We start from the raw sequence: 24,535 nt of genomic DNA, 5'->3' as shown, positions 1-24,535 counted from the left end.
AAAAACCCATTGAAATCCATGTGTTTGGCGCCCGCCCTGCATGCAGATTAAGGGTGCGGCACTCCTAATGAGCGGCCGCCACTTACGGGGACACACCAGGATTCAATCACTCTGAAGGGGTTTTCTCCCACTGCCTGTTTTGGATATGGGATAGGAAGTGAAGGTAAATCTCCCCCCATGGGATACAGATGGCAAAAAAAAAATCTGACAGGGGTTATAACCCTTCCTTACTCTATCCAAAATGAAAAAATAAAGTTTTGCCTTTAGTTAAACTTTAAAAAAAAAAAAAATGATATGAAATAAACGTCTAATGGTGAGAGAGGTAGGGGTGAAATGATGGAAAATAGGTGGGATGGGTGAGGGGTGACCATCACTTTGCTAAATGAATGGTCTCTTATCTTTTAGTAAAATCCACCCCTGTGTCTGTATAGAATGCAGTAAGAATGTTTTTCGGCTTGTTTACCTTTCCCTCCCTGGAACAGAAAGCCCAAGAGAGTGGAGGGAGGGACCGTTGGCAGTGACAGGGTTAAGTGACACTGCAATACCAGGAAATGCACACACGGAGCCTGCATACACCTGTATAGGGAGAAGCGCGCTTGCTGCGGCCGCCCGACCACCCGAAGGTAAGGACACCTGCTCTATGGAGGGGTTTTATTTACGTAGAACGGCGTGTTGGTTAGCCGGGTGTCCGCTTTATCGTTTGTGTAGAGAACAACACAAACACAGTGTCTGGCTTCGTCCTGGTCAACAGACCCTCCATGGGGGCCACCTCCACAGTACAGCCCGGGGACGTACCGCGGTGGGCCTGACCTGCAACCTCAGTACAGTGCGGAGCCCTCAGGAAAATAAAAGGGGGCAAAAGTCGGCAAACTTTATTTTATTTGTCGATGTTCTTATGTTAGTGGCGCCCCCTCTTGGTGTGTTGTTTGCTTCCTCTACCTGTGTGTGAGCTGATAGGTGTCTCCTGGGTGTATTATATACTCGGGGCTCATTTGGGAGACATCCCAGCTCAATGCTTTCCTTATGTGGGCGATTCACCGTCTGCGGGTCCTTATGGAGATGATGGTTCTATACTTTAAGGAAGCATGTGAAAATTGCATACCTCCTATTAATTGCCCTACGTTTGTTCAGGTTCCTTAAGGTGAAATAGAGGAGATCTATGTTTATCGTTCGCCTCTGATGCAAGCTGTGACCTCAAGGACACTTGTCACATAATCCAACCAGTCTGTAATGTTTATGGCCATAGATGGATGGAAGTTTTTGGCTGGGACTGGCCGAATTTTGATCTATCTATTCTTGTTCGAGAGAATTCAACTTGGTGATCGACTGCTCTCAAACAGGACTGTTAGAAAATTTGTGCTCGATCAGTGCGTGCGACCAATCGGCTGCAGTGCTGATCAGTTTATTCTGACAGCAGAGAAATTTGGCTGTCGGAACCCAACAGCATAGCGGAGAGGATTCCTCCATCCACTTTGAATGTGTGGAAGGGGGAACCTTCTCTATCTATCTATCTATCTATCTATCTATCTATATATATATATATATATATATATATATATATATATATATATATATATATATATATATATATACACACACGTGATAAAAAAAAAAAAAAAAACTCAAATAATCTGGCCAGCATATGACTTTGTTCTGTGTGCAGGGAGCCCCCTCCAAGCCAGACTCTGATTTGAAGTGACATTAAAGCTTTCGTTTTTTTTTTTTTTTTTCATTACAAACGTGTTATATTTACCTGCTTTTTGCAATGTGTTTTTTTTTTTTTTTTTTTTTTTTTTTTTTTTTTTTTTTTTTTTTTTTTGTAATTCCTTTATTTTCCGAGAAGCTGCAGTTTACAGTCAAATAGAAAAATAAGGAACAAAACATAGTCAACTAATACTGATAGTCTCCCATAAAGATCCAAATGCCAACAGGTTAAGCATAACCGCACCAGCTGAGTAAACATAGATGGCACAAATGGCAGCGACAAGGGGGACCTAAAACATAGACTCAAGGACTTAAAACTGTGCAACTATATATAGCAAAACAATGTATCGGGAAGCCTTGCATGACCCAGAAGGGGGGCGATGAGACTAGAATGATGTATGTATTAATTGACTACCTGAATGGTCTAGTGCCCATAGCTGAGCCAGGTACATGAAGTAGGTGGTGGACACATGGACAATAAGAGCAAAGTGTGTATGTGCACAGATGTTTATTGAAATCGCCTCCAAAGTTACCAAAAGTAGCGCAGGAACTACTTTTGGGAATCGATGCATCGCCGTTGCCGGCAATATGCGTCGATTTGATATGTCAAATCTGCCCGATGTGAGCGGGGGCTAAATGTTACTTCACCATTGCAAAAAAAAAAAAAAAATGTAAAGGCGAACTAACACCGTATCCCCTCTCTACTTACCTCTGGGGTTTCTGAGCTGTCAGTGTCCAGCAGCTGCTCCAGCGGTTTGGGAATTTGAAATCTACGTTTTTTGTCCTCCTGGACTGGGCATCTATTTCTGACAGGTACTTGTTCCCACTTGCATTGGGGCAAGAAGAGCAGATGTTCTTCCTGCCCGCAACCTCCTGGGACTAGTCTGTATGCGCAAGGGGGAGCAGGCTGTGAAACAGGAAGTCACAGTTGACTTCCCAAAAGCAAGATGGAGGTACCGGGGACCCAATGACTGGCAATGAACCAGCCCGGGTAATGATAGCGCTGGGTTCACTGTTTCAGGTCTGATTTTATGCCTGAAACTTTGGCTGAGTTCGGACCTGAAACGGACCAAAGGACGCACAGGACCCCTGTGCAAATTCGCATCCGAGCCACAGCGGAGATATTTTAACCGACTCTATAGAGAGCCGTTCAAAATCTCCTGCTATTGCGAATTGGATGCTGAGAAGCCACATCCAATTCACAATAGTGTGAACCCAGCTTAAGTGTCTGTTTATTAAATGTCAGCAGCTACAGTGTTTTTTTACTTTTTATTTATTTTTGTACAAAAGACTGTCGCTCTTGTTTTAAATGGCTTGTTTGGGCGACTAGAGCTGCACGATTAATCGTTAAGAATCGAAATCGCAATCTTTTTCCCTTTCTGATCTTCAAAACAACATGTCACAATCTTTCTGACAAGTGCAGAGAGTTCTCACAGCTGGGGAAAAAAAAAATCAAGGCAGCTTGCCAAGTTTTATTACAACACACAAATAAGTAGAAACAAAATATCTTTTCATTCTTTTATCAAAGGAGAGAACTCCAGCGTGAATGTAGCGGTGTGGTTGCCACTAGTAACTAATATCTCCTCCATGTATCACTTCTGAGACCATGAACAGTTATTTGCTTTGTTTTGTTTTTGTTTATTGGGGGGGATATAACTTGGTTGGGGGAAAAGGGTATATGGGATGCTATGACTAAGCATCTGTTTGATGTGAAATGCGTTAGCTGTTCCATGTTTTCTTTGCCTAAGATGCCTTCAGCGGTGTGCGGCCGTCCAGGATTTTTCCTTCCTTCCTAATTTGAGCAGAGCCAGCACCTGCAAGGTCATATAGGGCGGGTGTCTTCAACAGGTCTGGAGCTTTTGAGCTGCAATTTTTTCTTCTATATGGGATGCCCATAGATCGAATTACTTTGCCATCATATTTATAAATTAGAACTTCAATTGAGCCTTGAAGAAATGATGCACATGTCTAACATCTACAGTCTCTTTCCTCCTGCTTCATCATGCAGATTATTGCTCCTCCTCTGTGTAACTCCTGTAGACTATTGCTCCCAGGAATCCTGCACAAACTTATTCTGTAGCACATTATATTTCTTGTCACATCCTCTTCTATATGCAAAAGAACCCACTCTGAATAGTCTCTAATGCTGACTCGAGTTGCAGCTACTAGGCCAGAGGTCTGCAGTACCTCTCCCCAGAGGCCTAGTAGTTTAGTAGCATGTGCTGAACGGTGGACTACTGTTCCCAGCTAGTCCAGCCTGCAAATCCTGCACCCTCGGGCCTCATCGATTTGACATTATTCCCCACAGTCTCTCCTCTGATCCAGGACTCCTCATCAATGACCGTGTAATGATGAGGACTTCATCCATGACCGTGTAAGGATGAAGTTCCCTCCTAGACTTCCTGGCATGTCTCCACATCCAGCTCTCCACTGTGGTACACTCACCAACCTTTCTCTGCCCCGAGTCCATGATGGAGAACTTAACCGGACCATACGTTCCAACAGCTTCTCCTACCCCTCTGCTCCAGGAATTCCTCATCAATTACTGTGTAAAGATGAGGACTTCACCCATGACCGTGTAAGGGTGAAGTTCCCTCAGTTCTCCCTGGGCCTCCTCCTGCGTTCGGTGCACCCCCCCAGATGGGGGTGGCCTCCTGCTGCTGTCTAGTATTCCGTTCTCCACTTCTCTCGGCCGACAACTCCTTCCAGTAGCCTGTTACCTCAGCTTATATGGAAGGCCTGCCCCCTGCCAATTCCAGTTGGGAAATGGTAAGGGCTCCTCACATGAGCTGCCACTCCAGTCCTAAGCCCTGCCCCTCTTCCAGAACATTCTCCCTGGACGCAGGGGAGGTGCCTCAGAACTAAAGCACAGGTGGTCACACCCACTGCTACACTAACCAGGCCTTGGCCCACAGATCAAAACAAGCAGGCCTAGCCTGAAGCATAGGCCTGCCTAAATGTACCTGTACTGACAGTTCCTTACCAAAAAAATCCTCACTCTAGCACCTACCTATGGTAGAGGGTGCTATATTTACATGAGGGAAGCTTAACCATTTAAAACCAAAACTTTTTCTGACATTTGCTGCTTTACAAGTAAAAATCATTATTTTCTGCTAGAAAATTACTTAGAGTATATATATATATATATATATATATATATATATATATATATATATATTCTCTATCATATCTTTTTTTTTTTTTTTTTTAGCAGAGACCCTAGAGAATAAAATTGTGGTTGTTGCAATATTTTATGTCGCACCGTATTTGCGCAGCGGTTTTCAAATGCAATTTTTAAAAAAAAACTAAACAGTAAAGTTAGCCCAGTTTTATTTTTTGGATAATGTGAAAGAAGTTACACCGTGAGAATTGTGATCTTTATTCTAAGCAAAAAAAAAATCGTGATTCTCATTTTAGCCAGAATCGTGCAGCTCTACTGGAGACGGAGGCAATGCTGGAGAGGTGACATTAGAGCTGCATTATTCTTGCTAAAATGAGAATCAAGATTTTTTTTTTTTTTGTTTGCTTGGAATAAAGATCACGATTCTCGCGGTGTAACATCTTAAACATTATACAAAAAAAATTGGGCTAACTTTATTGTTTGTGTTTGTTTTTTGTTTTTTTTTGTTTTTTATTAAAGTGTATTTAAAAAAAAAAAAAAAAAAAAAAAAAAAAAAATTGCGTTTGAAAAACCGCTGTGCAAATACGGTGCAATATAAAATATTGCAACAACCACCATTTTATTTTCTAGGGTCTCTGCTAATAAAAAAAAAAAAAAAAAAAAAAAAAACATGTTTGGGTGCTCAAAGTAATTTTCTAGCAGAAGATAATGATTTTTACTTGTAAGCAACAAATGTCAGAAAAGGTTTGGTCTTTAAATTGTTAAACTTCCTTCGAGTTCTTTCCTTTTTGATAAAAGAAGGAAAAGATACTTTGTTTCTGCTTATTTGTGTGTTGTAATAAAACTTGGCAAGCTGCCTGGATTTTTTTTTAAACCAGCTTTTGAGAACTCTCTGCATTTGTTAGAAAGATCGTGACATGCTGTTTTGAAGATCGGGAAGGGAAAAAATGTGATTTAGATTCTTAACGATTAATCGTGCAGCTCTAGGTGACATGGAGCCAGATAAGAGTTTAAATATTGGGGGAGAAAAGAGGCAGTGGGGCATATGACAGTGTGAACTGCCTGCGAGTCGGGTGCGATGCGGGAATCCATGATGGATTCGTACGGGTTCTCGCATTGCACCAGTGTGAACCGAGCCTTAAGGATTGGTAAGCTACAATATTTTACATTTTTGGTGTTCGGTTTAATATCGCTTCAGAGCCCAACACCAGGAAACCTAAAAACCCTCCCTTGCAGTCAGAATGTACCCACACTGCAAGGATTAGCTGCTTGTTTATGTCTTGGGGAGCGCAAAGCAGTTTTACTTGATCCTCCCCACCCCCGCTCTGAGTTCAGCTTTAAAGGATCACTAAAGTTTGTTATTTAAAAAAAAAACAAAAAAACATGTTATACTTACCTCCACTGTGCAGCTCGTTTTGCACAGAGTGGCCCCGGACCTGGTCTTCTGGGGTCCCTCGGCGGCTGTTTCGGCTCCCCCCCCCCCCCCCGCAAGGACTCAACACCTTCATGCAAGCTCCCTCGCATGGTGTTGAGTGCGGGCACGCTCCTGTGATACAGTTGGTGGCCATAGCCGCTCACTGTATCACTCGGCCCCGGCGTGCCGCGTCATTGGATGTGATTGACAATCTATCGCTGCTCAGCCTGGTCGTTAAATGGCTAGAGTGGAAGAGGATGTCGGGGGCGAGGGCAGGACTTTCGAGGGGTCAGGTAAGTAAAACGGGGGGGATGGGGAGGGGGCGGTATTGTCGGATATGCATTAAGGTGAAAAAACTTTTACCTTTTAAAGAGTAACTCCACTTTTGTTGGGGGGGGGGGGATCCCTTCTGGGTGATCCATGTAAAATGGAAGGATTTTAACAAACTTTGTTGCAGATTCCTACCCTTTTTTTGCTCTAAAGAAAGAGCTGTTTTTTGTGCCTTTGTCCCCTTTTTTTTTTTTTTTTTTTTTGCTTTCAGCCAGTAATAGACTTCTTGTTTTAAGCCCCCAGGTTCACACTGAGCTGCAGGAATGAAGCCTTGCAAGTTCAGCTGAACTCGCACGATTTTACTCCCGCATGTCAGTCCTAATTTCAGTGGAGATTTCACAGACATCGGTGCGGGTTTCTGCACAGATGTCAATGGAAATCGCACCCCGAAATCGCAAAAAGTAGTACAGAAACTACTTTTTGAAATCGGTGCCGCGCCGCACGGATTAGGGCGGTGCCATTGACGCTGATTTGACATGTCAAATCACACGTCAAAACGCACCAATGTAAACCAGGGCTTAGAGTTCCTCAACTGTGGATGGAGGATCAGCAAAGGCACCATTGGACAGCAGCATTGTCAATTTGGTGAGAGGGTAGCGGTAGATGCACTAGCAGGTTTAGGCTCAGTTCACACTAGTGCGATGCGAGAACCCTGCAAATCCAGTGCGGGTTCCTGAATCGCACAGTGGTTCACAATGAGCTCTGCGAACCGCTGCGCGTGTCAATGTAAAGCGAACAACACCCAAAGATTGGTTCGAGGATCGCAGTGCGAACTGTGAAATGGTACAGGAATCAGATTGCATAGGTGTGAACACCTATACAATCTCATTCCAGCACGGACCAAAAAATGGGTGCTGCATCATTTTGGTGCGAATGCGAAGCAATGCGATTTCAGCCATACAGCAATGCATGTGCGAATCACATGCAATGTCTGTGATCACACAAGTGTGAAACCAGCCTTAGCCAGATTGCATCCAGTCGCACACCAGCAGAGGCCTCTTTGGTTACCTTTTGTTACACTGTGATCCTTGGATAGTTCTTGTTGGATAATATATAATATTTTATATACATACAGTTCTGCAGAGAGCTGCGAACCGCTGCGGGTGTCGATGTAAAGTTAATGACACCCCCCCCAGATCAGTTCGCAGTGCGAACTGTGAAATGGTGCAGGAATCTGATTGCATAGGTGTGAACACCCATGCGATCCGATTCCAGTGCGAACCAAAAAAAGTTGTGCGCCATTTTGGTGCAGATGCGATTTTAGCCATACAGTTCGTATGGCTGAAAATCGCATGTGATCTAAATAGTTGGGTACACACGATCCTAAAATCGGACGACAGATATCGTCCCCCCCCCCCCCCCCCCCTTTTTTTTTTTTTTTTTTTCTTTCATGATAGTCGCATATCAAAAATGGAGAGTTTACTAAAGTTACGAAAATTCTCCCACGATAATAAAAAATCGTAAGTGATGTCGTTTATTTGTATTGTATTTTCGGACAACAACTGTACTGATTAAACTAAAATCGTACTATCTGGTATCATACGAGAAGGATTTTCATGCTTGTCCCATCTGGATAATATCAGATGAACTGTCGTAATCAGCTCTCGAAAGCTCTGTACTAACGATACGATTATGGTACGATCGCGTCGTTTTTTTGTCCAATTTTTGGATGTTTTCAGAGATCAAGGGTCTGTTTATCTAATTTGTACCAAGTTTATGCAGTTCACATTGTACATTTTTTTTTTTTTTTTTTTTTTTTTTTACTTATTAATGTGATATTGGCAAGTGCTGTTTGCACAATAGGGTTTGTGCATATTTAGCAATTAATGCAGTTGTACCAAATAGTTAGAACTCAGTCAGCGTTTATAAGTCTGTAGTATGGAAAAGTCAAGTTTTCTTCCTAGGTGGCTTCCATGATGCCCAGGATGTATCCCAAGGGAACATAACCCGGCATTGGCACATGCAATAAAAAAATACAGAGTGCAAAAAAAAGCTCATTCTAACATTTAGAATGGTGTGTGTGTGTGTGTGTGTGTGTGTGTGTGTGTGTATGTGTGTATATATATATATATATATATATATATATATATATATATATATATATATATATATATATATATATATATATATATATATATATATATATATTTTCTCTATATCTTATTTTCTGTAACTCCTGCCTAAGAATCTGATCTGCGAGTGCCGGGCAATGTACCCACTATGTAAACAAGGTAGAGCTCTGTTCTGTCGGGGGGAGTGATGGCTTTTATGTGGAATAAAGTCCACACTTCCCTCAGTAAAAGCAGCACACAGTTTACACAAACACTGGCTAGGTACACTATACCCTTTAATCGCTCTAGATGTTTAACCCCTTTCCAGCCAATGTCACTGTATTCGTGTCACTGGTTTTGGTGTCAAAAGTGTTGGTTGGTGTCCGATTGTCTACCGCAATATCGCAGTCCTGCTATAAGTCGCTGATCCCCCGCCATTACTAGTATAAAGAAAAATTCCAGTATAGATGCCATAGTTTGTATACGCTATAACGTTTGCGCAAACCAATCAATATAAGCTTATTGGGATTTTCATTTTTTCATTTATTTATTGTTTAATTGGATTTGTTTTATAGCAGAACGTACTGTGCTTATGGTGTTTTTCTCTTAGATCGTGACTCAAAAACCTAATAAATGTGCGTTATTGATGCGTTCTTGCTGTGTTTTCAACGCATTTCAAAGGGGGGGGTTGTAAAAGGGGTTGTTGGTGTGTTTTTTTTTTTTTTCTTTCTGACCAAAAATGCAGCAAGTGAGATTATTTTTTAATACCACAATGGAAGCGTAACGGACCAGTGTGAACACATACATAGAATTTAAAGTGATGCATTTTTCTTGAGCTTTTGTTGCTCTAAGAGTGCTGACAATAAATTCATGTTAATTTAAATTCATGATATTAAAAAAAGCAAATTTAATACAATTTTATATATAAAAAAAAATGTATATATTTTTTTTAAAACTGTCATTTTCGGCCAAGTGCATCCTGAATTTTCGGTTTAGGCACCAATATTTCCATTCGGTGCACCTCTACTGTATACATTATGTTGTACATTATAGTCCTCACCAAAATGTTCATTGTTTTTGACATTTGCTGATTTTAAAAAAGGTACTTCTTTAAGGTTGGCAGGAATGTGTGCAGTGTGTACAGCGACTAGACACTGGTTCTATTTAATTACAAGCCAATTTTAACCCTTTTAATTCCCAGTGTTCAACAGAGCTTGCTTTTATGCTTACATCCCAGGGTTCTCCAGATATTTTATAATCCTAGCCATGCTTACATTTTGATTTGTGTTTTTTGACTTTTTTTTTTTTTTTTTCCTGGTACAATGTTTTTATTGAGATATATGAAAAAGGGGAAACCAGATAACAAATTCCCACACAGGGGATATGGACATAAAACATAAGAAATTCATGTGGAAGTACATAATAAAACATATATTATGAGGGTATAGATTATAAACTGAAATTGACCCACCAGCCAGGGCTGGGGGTCAGTGCATTATGCCCGAGCCTTGAGACCCAGGGGCTAAGGCAGACAGGGGGGAGCGGAGTTGTCCGCAGAACGGGGAAGAGAAAAACAATAAACAAAAAAAAAAAAAACATGCACAACAGTGGGGGGTGGTAGGTGTAGAATAGAGCGACGAGTAAGAGGCCCAGAAACAGAGAGGAAGTGGAAAAGAGAAAGGAGGGTCCTCCAGGCTGGAAACTGGGTCAAATTAAATTTAGCGTCCCAAACTAGTCAGATGTAGATTAGGGAGTGCGTAGGACCACCACAAGGCCCACACCTTAAGGAATTTTGTATGGGAGTCGTGGAGGACGCTGGACATTTTTTCGTGGATCATAAGGAACGTCAAGGTAGTCTTTACCTCTGCGAATGAGACGGAAGGTTTTTTCCAAGCCCTCACTATTGTTTGTTTGGCAGTGATAAATGAGTATGTGGCTAGTTTCTGCTGGCGAGAGAAAAGGCCTGGGAACAGGCAAGGGAGTAATGCAAATTTGGGGTCCTTGCGGAAGGGAACATGGAATAGGGAGGATAGTAGGCCAAAGACCCTTGACCAGAATCCTACAAGTTGGGGGCAAGACCAACACATGTACAGTTCATCTCCTCCTCGTTGACCACAACCCCAAAAGCATCTGTCATTGCATGATGGGTTTAACTTGGCGATACAGGCTGGGACCCAGCGCAGGAGGACCTTATAGGCCGCCTCCAACGTGTCAGTGTTAATGGAGCATTTTGCTATGCTGGACCAGGCCTTACTCCAGTCTGCAAGATCTATGGGGGACAGGTCACGTTCCCATTTAAGCACATAGGAAAGGGTAGTGGAAGTGCTGCTGGCAATTAGTAAGGAGTAGATCATAGAGATGGTGCCGTGAGCACCAGGACAATGCTGGCAGGTGTGCTTAAAGGCAGTCATTTGATATGGAAAAGAGCCAAGATGCCGAAGGGAAGTTATCCAGTGTCCCAGCTGAATTTAACGGAAGAGTTTGGCAGGCGAAGCTTCATGGGTCTCTTGAATCGAGGACCACGTGGGTAAGGCACGGGTATTAAGAAAGTGGTGAACCAGTGAGAACCCATGGATGGGGCACCGCAAAAAAATGTGGGGTTGTTCCGAGCCAGGTGGGAACATAGGATTATTCAAGAGGGGAAGCAGCGGCAGGAATGGGGACATAAGTTTGCCTGAGTATTGTATCGAGTCCCATAATTTCAGACTGTGTATCCTGAGGGGGCTGGCAGCAGGAGGTCGCATTTTAGGGGGTAGCCACAATAAGGCAGAGATGGGGACCGGCGCGTAGTTAGGCACCTCCCAGAAGAACCCATAGGGGGATGTCAGACATTGCATGGCGCATAAAGAGTTTGGAAATTTGAGCTGCCTGATAATACTTTGCAACGTCCGGAATGCCCAGCCCGCCCTGTAACCTATGTGCCCAGATAAAAGTGAGGAGTCTGTTCTGAAGTTGCTGCAGATAGAAAGCAGGGACCCAGACAGGAAGAGTTCAAAAAAAGTAAAGAATCTTTTGGGAGAATGGTCATCTTAACCGCATGGATATGGCCGATCCAGGATAAAGAGGGGAATCGCCAAGACGCCATGAGAACCGTGATAGTGCGCAAGAGTCGGTAGTAGATGGCAGAGAAAAAGGAAGCATAAGAGGGGGTCAACTTGATGCCCAACGGTAGGGGAAGGAAGATTGGAGATTTAAGGCTAGGGGACCTGGGAGAGTAAGGTTCAGGGCAGTTTTGTGTGGGTTTGGAGGCCTGAAATGGCAGCAAAGCGGGTTAGAAGGGCCTGGAGGTTTGGTAGGGTGACGATAGGGTTGGTGAGGGTCAGGAGGGCATCGTCAGCGAACATGTTCAATTTATAGCTGTCACCTGCGTAAGGGATGCCCATGATGTTGGATTCTACCCTAAGGGCAATAGCCAGCGGTTCGAGGGCAAGAAAAAAAAGGACCGGGGATAGAGGGCATCCCTGCCTCGTTCCCCTGGAGATAGGAAAGGAGGGCGAGAGGCAACCAGCATAATGGACTGAGGCAGAGGGGGTAGAGTAAAGGGCCGTCAGTCACGACAGGATCGAGTCTCTAAAACCCCAACCTTGTAGTACGTAAAGCAGATAGTCCCACGAGAGGGTATCGAAGGCTTTGTATATATCAAGCGAAAGGAGAAAGACGGGGATTTTGCATTGCTGCAGTAAGGTGATCAAGTGGACAACTTTCCGGACATTGTCCCCCACCTGACGGCCAGGTACGAAGCCAACCTGGTCTCTATGAACCAAGGAACGTGAGTATTTGTTGATGCGAAAGCAGGATTTTCCCTAAAAAAAAAATGTTTGTCTTCGTTCAAGAGGGAAATTAGGCGAAACGCCTGGGGTTCATAGGCCTCCTCGGTGGTCTTGGGAATCATGGAAATGTGAGCTCGCAATGAGTCTGGGGAGGGCAGCGCACCTTGTTTCATGCAATTAAAGTAGGCCGTCAGGTGGGGGAGCAAGAGGGGAGAAAACTTGCGGTAGTATAGTCCGGTGAAGCCATCCGGGCCCGGAGCCTTCGAAACACGAATGCCCTTAATGGCCTGAGCCACCTCCAATTCGATAATGTCAGCATTAAGAGTCACACAGGTTGCTGAGGAGAGAGGTGGAAGATGAAGATCGCTAACATACTAAGAGTGAGCGGTCCCAACAGGATATTTCTAGAGGCAGGGCATAGGTTAATGTAGTAAAGTGGTGTCTGTGGCAGGATTGAATACCGAAAGGAGAGGAGACAGCTAGGAAGGCAGCTGATGAGACCCAATGTGATTTAGGGGCAAAGGAGAGGACTTCCCGGTAGCATAGGAGATAAGGGACCTAATAGTCCTAGGGTGTGTAGCGGTGGTGTACCCCTAGGGGCATCGGTCTCGAAACGCGGTTGACGTTTTTAAAGTGAGTCCAGCGGCGCCAAAGTAAGGTAAATTTGGACAATTCTTGGGAGATCGCGATCAGTTTCTCAATCTCTTCGGTTCTGTCTATTCTCTAGAATCATTCCTCCACTGTTGGGATGCAGTGATCGTGAGCATCTCAAGAATTATAAGTGTCCCTATGATTAGATGAATGGTGTAGGAGATGCTGTGCCGGTAAAAACTCTGTCACTGAACATAGAGCTTGTATCCGCTCTCTTGCGAAGATCCGTTCAGAGAACCTTTGTGAATAAGAGTGCACACTGATTCCCATACCTCTGGAGAAAGATCCCGTTCCCACGCTAAGCTGGAGCCACTTTGGTGAGCCGAGCGGTTACAAATGATGAGTACAGGGTCGAAATTATGTCTCTGTGGTTGTTTTTCTGCTACAGAGGGTCTCTAGCGGGGTTAGAGTTTTTTTTTTTTTTTTTTTTCCAAGTCACAGGAAGTTTTATTTGGGTATATGTCCAAGAGGGTAGGGTGCGCAGGGCAAGGGAGGCGTTCAGGACATTAAAGGAGATCAGCTTCCCCCACTGAAAAACTGGGACACTCGAATATGTTTGTGTGGCCAAATAGATGATAGGAAAGCAGATGACATACCTGGTAAAAACCCTGGGTTGAGGCATAAGGGGGTAAAGTTCAAAGCGGTAGGGCAAACCGGATAGAATTTGATGGGTGTTCAGTGTAGGCCCTATAAAAGGGTGTTTTTGTTTTTTTTGTTTTTGTTTTTTTTAGTCTCCACAGCAAGGTGGTGCTGCAGAAGCCAGGAAAGGTTTTGCTTGGTTGCTGGATCTGGGCCTGTTCCAGAGGAACCCAGCCTTTTCATCTTCTTGTGGATGTGCCTGTCTACAATGCGAGTGAGTAGGCATGCCTGGTGGTAGCATTGGATATCCAGAAGGCCAATACCACCCCTGTGTTTGGGAAGAGTGAGGTGAGTGTATTTGTATTTGATTCTCCGGGGTTTACCTTGCCAGATGAAAGTGGAGCTTATGCGCTTTAAGGCCCCAAAAAAGGAAGGGGGGAGGTGTATCGGGATTGCTTGCATAAGGTAGAGGAAACGGGGAAGAGTGATAATTTTGACGAGGGCGGCTCTGCCAAACCAGGACACTCGCAGGTTCGCCCCAACTATGCAGGTCTCTGTGCATGTGATCTAAAGTAATCGGGAAATCCTGAGTGTACAGTTCCGTCAGGGACATAGGGATTTGAATGTCTAAGTAGGTGATCGCTTCTGAAGCCCTTATGAAGGGGAAGTTAGATTTGCACAGGGAAACCAACTTCGCTTTATAGCGAAATATTGAGCATGGGCGATTTGGCGTATTTTATTTTTGAACTGGAGATGTGGTGGAAGTGTTCTGTATCCCGGAGTAACTTGGGCAAGGAAACATTGAGTTTGGTCAGATAGAGCCAGATAGATAAGTGTCATCCGCAAACGCCAATAATTTATACTAGAGGTCGACCGATATGGGTTTTTCTCTGGCCGATGCCGCTATTTAGAAATCTCGGTAGCCGATGGCCGATATGTGATGCTGATTTTTTTTTTTTTTTTCCCCCTTCATCTCATAAAATCTAACAGTTAGACCCCTTTCACACTGGGGCGTTTTTCAGGCACTTTTGGGCTAAAAATTGCACCTGTAAAGTGCCTGCAAAATGGCTCCCTTGCAGTCTCAGTGCGAGATCCTGAGTGCTTTCACACTGAGGCGATGCGCTGGCAGGATGTTAAAAAAAAGTCCTGCAAGCAACATCTTTGGAGCAGTGTATACCACCACTCCTGCCCATTGAAATGAATGCGCACCGCTGCCGAAGCGCCTGCAAAGCGTTTCGGCAACGGCGCTTCAGGGGCGCATTTAACCCCTTCCTCGGCTGCTAGCTGGGTTATAAGCGCCCCGCTAGCAGCCGAATAGTGCTGCTAAAATGACGGTAAAGCACCGCTAAAACTAGCAGCGTTTTACCGTCAACGCATGCCCGCTCCAGTGTGAGAGCAACCTTAAGTGATACAGAAATTTTTTTACATTTAAACATTTATTAAAGAAAACAAACCTCCAATCAGTTCACTTGTATGTAGAATTTAGAAAAAAAAAACTATATCTTAAATATTAAATATACAAAAACAGGTAATCAAAACTTTTGGACGAAAAAAAATGGGCGAACTTTACTGCTTAGTTTTTTTTTTTTTTTTTTATTTATTAATGTATTTTTTAAAAAAAAATTGCGTTTGAAAGACCGCTGCGCAAATACCGTGTGACATAAAATATTGCAACAACCGCTATTTTATAGGGTCTCTGCTAAAAAATATATAATGTTTGGGGGTTCTAAGTGATTTTCTAGCAGAAAATACAGGATTTTTTCTTGTAAGCAACAAATGTCAGAAAAGATTTAGTCTTTAAATGGTTAAACTGAGAACTTCACACACAGCTCAGTTCATTCATAAGGGTCGGTTCACACTGGGGCAACACGACTTCAGCGCGACTTTGTACCACGACTTCAACGCGGCTTCAGCGCGACTTCAGCAAATTACAAGGCGACTTGAAGTCGCCTCCATGACAGGCGACTTCGCCTGTGGCCAATCAGCTCTCTGGGAGGGAGGGGGGGGAGGGAGGGGTTTTCCCTGCAAAGTCGCTTGACTTTACAGAGAGATCCGACTTGGAGGCGACTTCCATTAATTTCTATGGTACAGGTCGCCTACCAAGTCGGATCAAAGTAGTACAGGGAGTACGCTCTGAAGTCGGAGCGACTTCAGTAGCGTCTATTAAGACGCTAGCGTTCACTCCCATTGAAACTATTTCTGGGGCGACTTGAGGGCGTACAAGTCGGATCCCAAGTCACCCCAGTGTGAACCGAGCCTAAGTGTAAACATTGTATCCTTCAGGTTCTTTTTATCAGATTTGGCAGGCTACCCAGAGGAGGGAGAAGTCGCTTCACAGAATACAGGCAACTTGCACTGACTTCTATTACAGAAGTCATTTGCAAGTTGCGCTGAAGTTATATCGGCCTTTTTTATCAGCCGATATATCGGTTGACCTCTAATTTATACGCATGGTCCTTAACTTCAGTGCCCTTAATGTCTGGGTTTCCGATGAAGTCTGTTCAGGAAAGGTTCTAACAACCACACAAATGGTAGGGTAGAGATAGGGCAGCCCTGTCTAGTGCCATTGCTGAGTCAGAAGGCATCCGACAAGTGGCCATTGATACAAACACGTGCTGTGGGGTTATGGTACAATGCTCGAATGTATGCGCACATTTGAGGTTATAGCCCAATAGAGTGGAGCATCACCTCCATATAGTCCCTGGCCACTCTGTCAAACGCCTTCTTGGCATAGAGCGACAGAGAAACCCTGTTTGGTGTGGGAGGTTAGTGGTGTAAGTTCAAGGTTTTGGTGGTATTGTCTTGACCCTCCCTGTCGAGGGATAAAGTCAACGTGATTAGTCAAAATCAGAGGGGAGTAAAGGGAGCAGCCTGATGGCTAGTATTTTTGCAAGATTTTGACGCTTGTTAAAGTGAATGTAAACCCGATTCATGAAATTTGAGCTGGGCACATATATCTGCAGTGTTTTCCTCTAACTCTTTTTTCTTTTCTTATCTCTCTCCAAAGCACTAAGTCATGTGGCTTTCTCCTGCTCAGTTCTTCTGTTAACAGCCTGATAACTTCTGACAAGTTCTCCGACACGTGATAAAACCAGGCTGAATTTTGTGTCGGGAGGGTGCTATAAATCGATTAGCAGAAAGCTGCTTTACTCACAGGACAGCTCTGAAAGTCTATCTGGAGGGGTGTGTGCACAGTTAGCTGTCTCCCAGTGTAATACAAGACTTCTCTCACAGTTCGGAATGAAAAAGTGGAAATTCTAACACAATCTGCACTTTCCAAATAGTATATAAAGCTGAAGACAGCAGATATACATGTAAAACATTATGTAGGGAGATTTTTCATCCCTGTGTATCATCTGAGACTGTTTCCTTCACTCAATATGTGAAGGTTTACATCCACTTTAACCATCTCAATATAGTGCACTTTCACCCCCTTCCTGCCCAGTCCATTTTTCAGCTTTCAGCGCTGTCACACTTTGAATGACAATTGCCCAGTCATGCAACACTGCACACAAATGAAATTGTTATCATTTTTTCCCCACAAATAGAGCTTTCTTTTGGTGGTATTTGATCACCTCTGCGTTTTTTATTTTTTGAGCTATAAACAAAAGAAGAGTAACAAGTTTGAAAAAAAAACACAATTTTTTACTTTTTGCTATAATAATAAATATCCAATTTTTTTTTTTTTTAAACAAATGTTTTCCTCATTTTAGGACGATATGTATTCTTCTACATATTTTTGGTAAAAAAAATCGCAATAAGCGTATATTGATTGGTTTGCGCAAAAGTTTTTATAGCGTCTACAAAATAGGGGATAGATTTTTTTTTTTTTTTTTTTACTAGTAATGGCGGTGATCTGCGATTTTATTTATTTTTTATCGTGACTGCGATATTGCGGCGGACATATCGGACACTTTTGACACATTTTTGGGACCATTCACATTTATACAGCGATCCGTGCTATAAAATTGCACTGATTACTGTATAAAGGTGACTGGCAGAGAAGGGGTTAACACTAGGGGGTGATTGAGGGGTTAATTATATTTCCTAGGGAGTGATTCTAACTGTGGGGGGAGGAGACTGATCAGTGTTCCTCTGTACTGAGAACACACCATCGGTGTCCTCTCCCCTGACAGGACGTGGATCTGTGTGTTTACACAGATCCACGGTCCTGCTGTGTTACCGGGCAATCACGGGTGCCCGGCGGACATCGCGGCCACCAGGCACGCGCATCGGGTCCCCAGTAACATGGCGGACGAATGCCCCCTGGTGGGCAGGGAATGCGAGGGTGTCATATGACGCCCTCCTAGAACGAGAACCGCACCGCCTGGCCATCATATGACAGCTGGTGGGTGGCAAGCGGTTAAGGAAATCGGGCGGTAGTTAGAGACCTGTGTTTCATAGGTTTGTATTTCTGTGGACAACACTTTTTTTTTTTTTTTTTAATGTCTTTCCCTCTTTTTAGAATATACAGTTAGTGTTTTTTATAATGGTTGACAGCTCCTTTATATTCACATTGGACTATTTTCTTAAAATGGGTTTATTCTGAATCAGCAACTATAATTTTACAGCCTATATGACTGTGATGCCAACCTTTACTTAGAGCAGTGAGTGGTAACTTCCCATACATGCTGTGTGGGTAGTAGTTCTGGACTTTCCTGTAGCACACCCTGCATATGCAAATAGTACAGGTAACAGAATGTGTGCTCAAATGCTTTGCCAAAGCACTGTTTTTAGACATGTAATAACACTCAATTCCCATACTTTACTACGTTTTCACCATTCCCACGGTACTGTGCAGTATTCAGTTTACTTTCACACAGGCACTATGTTAAGTAACAAAATGTTTATTTTAATTTTTGATTACTTAGACCAGGGGTAGGCAATCCTTGGCACGGATTCCGCAAGCGGCACTTAAAGCCTCTTTTGCCTGCACACGGCTCCCTCCCCATCAGCAGAGCAGTGCAGGGAAGTGTCAGTGAGACACTAATGCATTCCAATTTCAGATTTCCCCACGCTGCGCCTGCACTGAGGGGGAGGCACTCCCACACATTGTAAAAGATGGGAAACTTAATTTGGTTCTCTAACTTTGCTGTAGCTGCGATCGTCAGCTTTTGTGATGGGGAAGAGATTGGGTGCAGTTCTGGTGGGGAGGGGGAGGATCGTCATTGGCCACTGCTGAAGTCAATCATTCCTGCTAGCCCTGTCCACCATCTGGAGGAAGATGACTAGCTTGGTTGCACTACAAATCTTAGAAGGGAGTTCACTGTGATTGAGAAAACCACAATCGGGTGACAGTTTATGGAATTGCTGTTGAGCTTCTGGGAACTTTGTTGAAATTTTTCCTAAAATTTTTCCTGAACCTTTTACGTCACTTACTACTGAATCCCTGCACTCTGTGTCCCTTTAAGCCACAGCCAGTATTCAGCTCATTGAAAATCGCACCCAACTTTTGCTGCGGCGCAGAAATCTTTTCTCAGATGCGAGGGCCCAACTTTTGATCCTATACACAGGCCCACTTATGATTCACCCCCCTCCCTTCCTGGCAAACTCTCACGAGAGTGAGAGCTGTGCATGATGTCAAAAGCCTAGGCTTTTTTCCAGAAAAAAAACAGGAAGTGGGCTGTATAAAGGTGTTTACTGGCAGAAAAAAGTTTTACTATCCAAAGTTAAAACGACAAGGGCAGAGGATTTATTAGATGGAAAGATGAAAAAATGACTGAAGTTTCGCTTTAAATTCTATGAACGCAACATGCCTCTTGGGGTGTCTACTTTTTTTAAAAAGGGGCATTTTGGCGGGGGGGGGGGGGGGGGGTGTCTGAACTCTCTTGACCTTTTATGCCCAACATTAGAAGCTTATGCCACGCATCACCCACTCTTCTAACCACTTGAAGAACAAGCCTATTCTAATGCCCTGTACACACGATAGGACTTTCCGACAACAAAATCCTGGATTTATTTCCAACAGATGTTGGCTCAAACTTGTTTTGCATACACATGGTCACACAAATGTTGTCGGAAATTCTGAACGTCAAGAACGCGGTGACGTAGAACACTTAGGACGAGCCGAGAAAAATTAAGCTCAATAGCCAGTGCAGCTCTTCTGCTTGATTCCGACCATGCGTGGAACTTTGTGCGTTGGAATTGTGTACACACGATCGGAAATTCTGACAACGGATTTTGTTGTCGGAAAATTTGAGATCCAAATCTCAAATTTTGTTTGTCGGAAATTCCGACGGAAAATGTCCGATGGAGCTTACACACAGTCGGAATTTCCGACAACAGGCTCCATTGAACATTTGTTGTTGGAAAATCCTATCGTATGTACAGGGCATAACACTTTTTGTTTGCATGGGGAAAAAAAAAAACTTTTTTTTTTTTTTTTTTGCTAGAAAATTACTTTGAACCCCCAAACAAATATAGCAGAGGCCCTGGAGAATAAAATGGTATGTGTTGCAATTTTTTTTTTATGTCATACCGTATTTGCGCAGCAGTTTTTTGAACAAAATACACTTTTTGGAATCTTAATGCACAGAAATGCAATATATTGCCCAATAGTTTGGTAAGATATAAAAGATGATTGTTTGCCAAGTAAATGGATACCAAACATGACCTATTTTAAAATTGCGCACGCCCATGCAGTGGCGACAAACTATGTACATTTTTAAAAGTCTTTACAGGTTACCACTTTAGATTTACCCAGGAAGTCTAGAATTACTGCACTCAATCTGACGTTCGTGGTAATACCTCACATGCATGGTGCAATTGCTGTTTACAACACAAGACCAATGCTTGCGTTCGCCTTTGCACGTGAGCACGGAAGGACAGAGGTTGTTTTTTTTTTTTTTTATTTTTTTTTTTATTTTGTTTATTGGTTTTAATATCCCAGGGAATGTAAATGAGCCCCTGCGATAATAATAAGCAGTGACAGGTACAATTTTTCTGAAAAAACTGGGGTCTTTTAGACTCTAGATCTCTCCTCTATCCTTAGCATCTGATCACACCATGATCAGTGTAATCTGATGTTTCCCAATTTAAAAACTGGAGCTGTTTTATATCCGGCAAAACCAAAGTGATGATATGCTCGTAGCTTCCGGTTTCTTAGATCATAGAGATTATTGGTGCTGTTCCGATCACCAATCGGCTGTATGGTCATCTGGTGGAACCACCGGCTGCGTTTTCGGGTTCTCCGGTGGGACGGGAGAGCTCGAGAAACCCACGGGGGGGGGGGGGGGCGCGTCCCCTCCCACTGCTTGTAACATCTCTCTCATTTTTCATTGTCTTGTCCCTCAGCAGTTTTGTACAAGCTGAAAATGCTTTGACATTATATCATTACCAGTTACCATTATGCCGCGTTTACATGTCGCGTTTTGCGTTTTTAGAATCATTTAAAAAAAAAAAAAAAAAAAAAAAAAAAAGCAAATTATTTTTTTCAAATAGCCAAAAATGAAAATAGCCTGTAAACTAAATGAGGCTAAGGTCTCATGTACACTGCTGCTGGTAAACGGATGTTCAGGGGCAGTTGGCTGCTTTTTTCAGAAGCCCCTGAACTCATCCATTGTTATCTTATGTGTACATGTACACAGGTTTGTTTAATGTCGTTTTTAGGCAGTTGCGTTTATAGGCTTTTCTTTGAAGGCAAGAGTTCAGATGCAGCACTCCGCTAAACGCCGCAAAATGGGGTACCGGCGTTTTGCCGCGATTTCGTTTTATAAGCGTTTTTACAGGTGCCCTATTTTTTAACATTACAAAACTTAACCACTTCAATACCAGGCACTTAGACACCTTCCCGCCCAGCCCAATTTTCACCTTTCAGCGCTGTTGCAATTTGAATGACAATTGCGCGGTCATGCTACACTGTACCCAAACAAATTTTTTATCATTTTGTTCCCACAAATAGAGCTTTCTTTTGGTGGTATTTGATCACCTCTGCGGTTTTTATTTTTTGCGCAACAAATAAAAAGACCGAAAATTTCGAAAAAAAAACAAGTTTTTCTTTGCTTCTGTTAAATTTTTTTGTAAATAAGTACGCTTTCTCCTTCAATAATGGGCACTGATATGGCTGCACTGATGGGCACCGATGAGGTGGCACTGATGAGGTGGCACTAACGGGCACTGATGATGGGCACTGATAGGTGGCACTGGTATGCGGCACTGATGGGCACTCATAGGTGGCACCGATGGGCACACATAGGCGGCACTGATGGGCACTCGTAGGTGGCATTCATTGGTATATATGGGTGGCACTGATGGGTACTTATGTGTGGCAATGATGTGTGGCACCGATGGGCACTGACAGGTGGCACCGATGGGCAATGACAGGTGGCACTGATAAAGCATTGCTGGGCAGATCTGGGCATATCATTGACATAATAGTGCCAATCAGTGCCCATTTGTGGGCACTGATTGGCACAGATTGGGCACATGTGGATGGCCATGGGGTTCATACCTGGCCATCCACGTTGCCCCTTCCCTGGTGGTCCTAGTGGCATCCCTGGTAGTCCAGTGGGGTGATCTGAGGGGGGGCTGCGCTGATAAACAATCAGCGCAGACCCCCCCCTGCCAGGAGAGCCGCCGATCGGCTCTCCTCTACTTGCGTCTGTCAGACGCGAGTGAGGAAGAGCCGATCAACGGCTCTTCCTATTGACAGCGTGATCAGCCGTGATTGGACACGGCTGATCACGTGGTAAAGAGCCTCCGCCGGAGGCTTTTTACCAAGATCAGTGTAGCGGTGTGTCAGACTGACACACCGCTCCACCGATCGCCGCGATGCGCGCCCCCGGGGGCACGCTGCGGCATGTTATCCTGCTGGACGTCATATGACGTCCAGTCAGGATAACAGAACCACTTCCCGGACGTCAATCCGCTATAGGGCGGGCGGGAAGTGGTTAAAGATGATAGCAAATGATGAAAAAAACACTAAAAATATTTTCAAAACGTGTAATTGCTTGCTATGTTCATATAGGGTTAGGGTTTCCCATTAGGGTTAGGGGTTATGGTTAGGGATTTCTCCTTGAAGAACAAATTTAGGGTTATGGTAAGTGTTATGGTTTTCCGTTAGGGGGTTATGGTTAGGGTTTTCCCCTTGAAGAACAAGTTTAGGGTTATGGTTTCCTGTTAGGGTTTCTGGTTAGTGTTAGGGTTAGTGGGTTAGGGTTTTCCCCTTGAAGAACAAGTTTAGGGTTATGGTTTCCTGTTAGGGTTTCTGGTTAGTGTTAGGGTTAGTGGGTTAGGGTTTTCCCCTTGAAGAACAAGTTTAGGGTTATGGTAAGTGTTATGGTTTCCCATTAGGGTTAGGGGGTTATAGTTATGGTTGGGTTTTCCCCTTGAAAAAGTTTAGGGTTATGGTAAGTGTTATGGTTTCCCGTTGGGGTTAGGATTTGGGTTTCCCATTAGGGTTAGGGTTTTCCCCTTGAAGAACAAGTTAGGGTTTCTGGTCAGGGTTAGGGTTTCCGGTTAGGATTAGGATTAATTAAAAATATTTTAAAAATTGCAATTAAAATTTGCATAAAGACAAAATTAATTAAAAAAATGAAATTTACATATACAGCTTATAAAAATAAATAAAATGTACTAATCAATTCCAATTTAAAAATTAAATATATTAAAAAAATTAGCATTTTTTTTTTTTTCCCCCTCACATATGCTCATTATGGGATTCATAGTAAAAGCACTGAATTGAGGTAGATACAAGTACACTGCTGCTCTCTCAGCTGCTGCTACTCGCTCTGGTCTCACAGAATGGCTGAAATAGTTAAATACTGTTTTTTGGGCTTTGGGAGGGTCTTATGATGATCACTAAAATAAACGCTCCTAGATGCAAATGCGGCAAAACAGCGTTTTTAAATGCCGGTTTGAAGCTGTCAAAAAATGTCTTCAGCGGAGGTTGCCTCGGTGTCCCGTGTACACTAAGCCTAAGCGCGAGTTACCGCATTTACAAACTGTTACAAGCATTTGGCGTTTCAAATCCCTCTGAACATCTGTCCTGAACCCTTTTTTTAATTTATTTTATTTATTTATTTTTTGCGTCTAAACTCAACTGCCTAGAAATGACTATAAAGACCCTGTGTACATGTACTGATAAGATAACATAGAGGAGAGTTCAGGGGAAGCTGAAAAAAAAACACCCAACTGCTCCTAAATGTCTGTTTACCAGCAGCAGTGTACATGAGGCCTTGGTTACTCTCTCCCACTCGTTATGTTGTAGCTTTCAGCAGCAAGTCTGGTTTAAAAAACTGCACATTCCATGGCTACTGGGTTTCGATGAAATGTTAATCATTAAATAACCAGTCAAACCAGCTTGGGAGGCAGATTCTCTTCGTCATGGTTGAAACCTTTTTCTGCTTTTATTTTTTATATTGGTTTCCTATTTATAGTACCTTCTTAGTCACATTCTACTACTTTTTGTAATAATGCGTATGGGGACATTTATCAAGTCTTTTGCAGGGCAGTGCTAAACAGGAGCAGTAGATGTAAGATACTTAGGCAGCTTCATTAATGAATTCCTACTTATGCTGCGCACTGTGACAGAATAAACCCTGCCTCTGATCCTGGAATTTATGCTTCTGTTTTGAGTGCAAAACTGTTCTAGTTGGCTGCCCAGAATTACAGGAACAGGGGTCGCAAATGCACATGAAAACTGTTGCATAGACTCTGACAGGAAAGTTGATTTGCATCCAAATTTGTTGCCTATTTGCTTGATAAATGTTTCTAATACCCTGCAACCACTTGTTAAAAATATTGTGCATTTTTGTTATTCCCAGATAGCGGAAACTAGATAAAATTTTTAAGGGGCAAGAGGGCGGAAAGGAAATCTATGCCTCTCGATCTAAGGAGAAAAGGAGAGACTTTTCCCAATTTACTTTGAAGCCTGAAAAATTACCATGGGGGTTATTTAGGAAGGGTAAATCCACTT

The 24,535-nt window shown here is 43.2% G+C and overlaps 1 protein-coding gene across 4 annotated transcripts in view; it reads left to right on the top strand.

Annotated features, from left to right (window-relative positions):
- The first annotated feature begins 499 nt into the window (after nucleotides 1-499).
- Nucleotides 500-24,535, top strand: part of TJP3 (tight junction protein 3) — a 384,009-nt gene continuing 359,973 nt past the window's right edge. For 3 of the 4 annotated variants that reach the window (XM_073594320.1, XM_073594307.1, XM_073594328.1), the window contains exon 1: nucleotides 500-623. The gene's annotated coding sequence lies outside the window, so the exon portion shown is untranslated. The remainder of the gene's footprint in view (nucleotides 624-24,535) is intronic. The other variant, XM_073594313.1, reaches the window with a different exon arrangement.

This window comes from Aquarana catesbeiana, linkage group LG01, assembly GCF_042186555.1.
Source record: "Aquarana catesbeiana isolate 2022-GZ linkage group LG01, ASM4218655v1, whole genome shotgun sequence".
NCBI classification, from domain to species: Eukaryota; Metazoa; Chordata; class Amphibia; order Anura; family Ranidae; genus Aquarana; species Aquarana catesbeiana.
The sequence above is the reverse complement of the archived record's forward strand: the minus strand, read 5'-3'. Positions and strand labels throughout refer to the sequence as shown.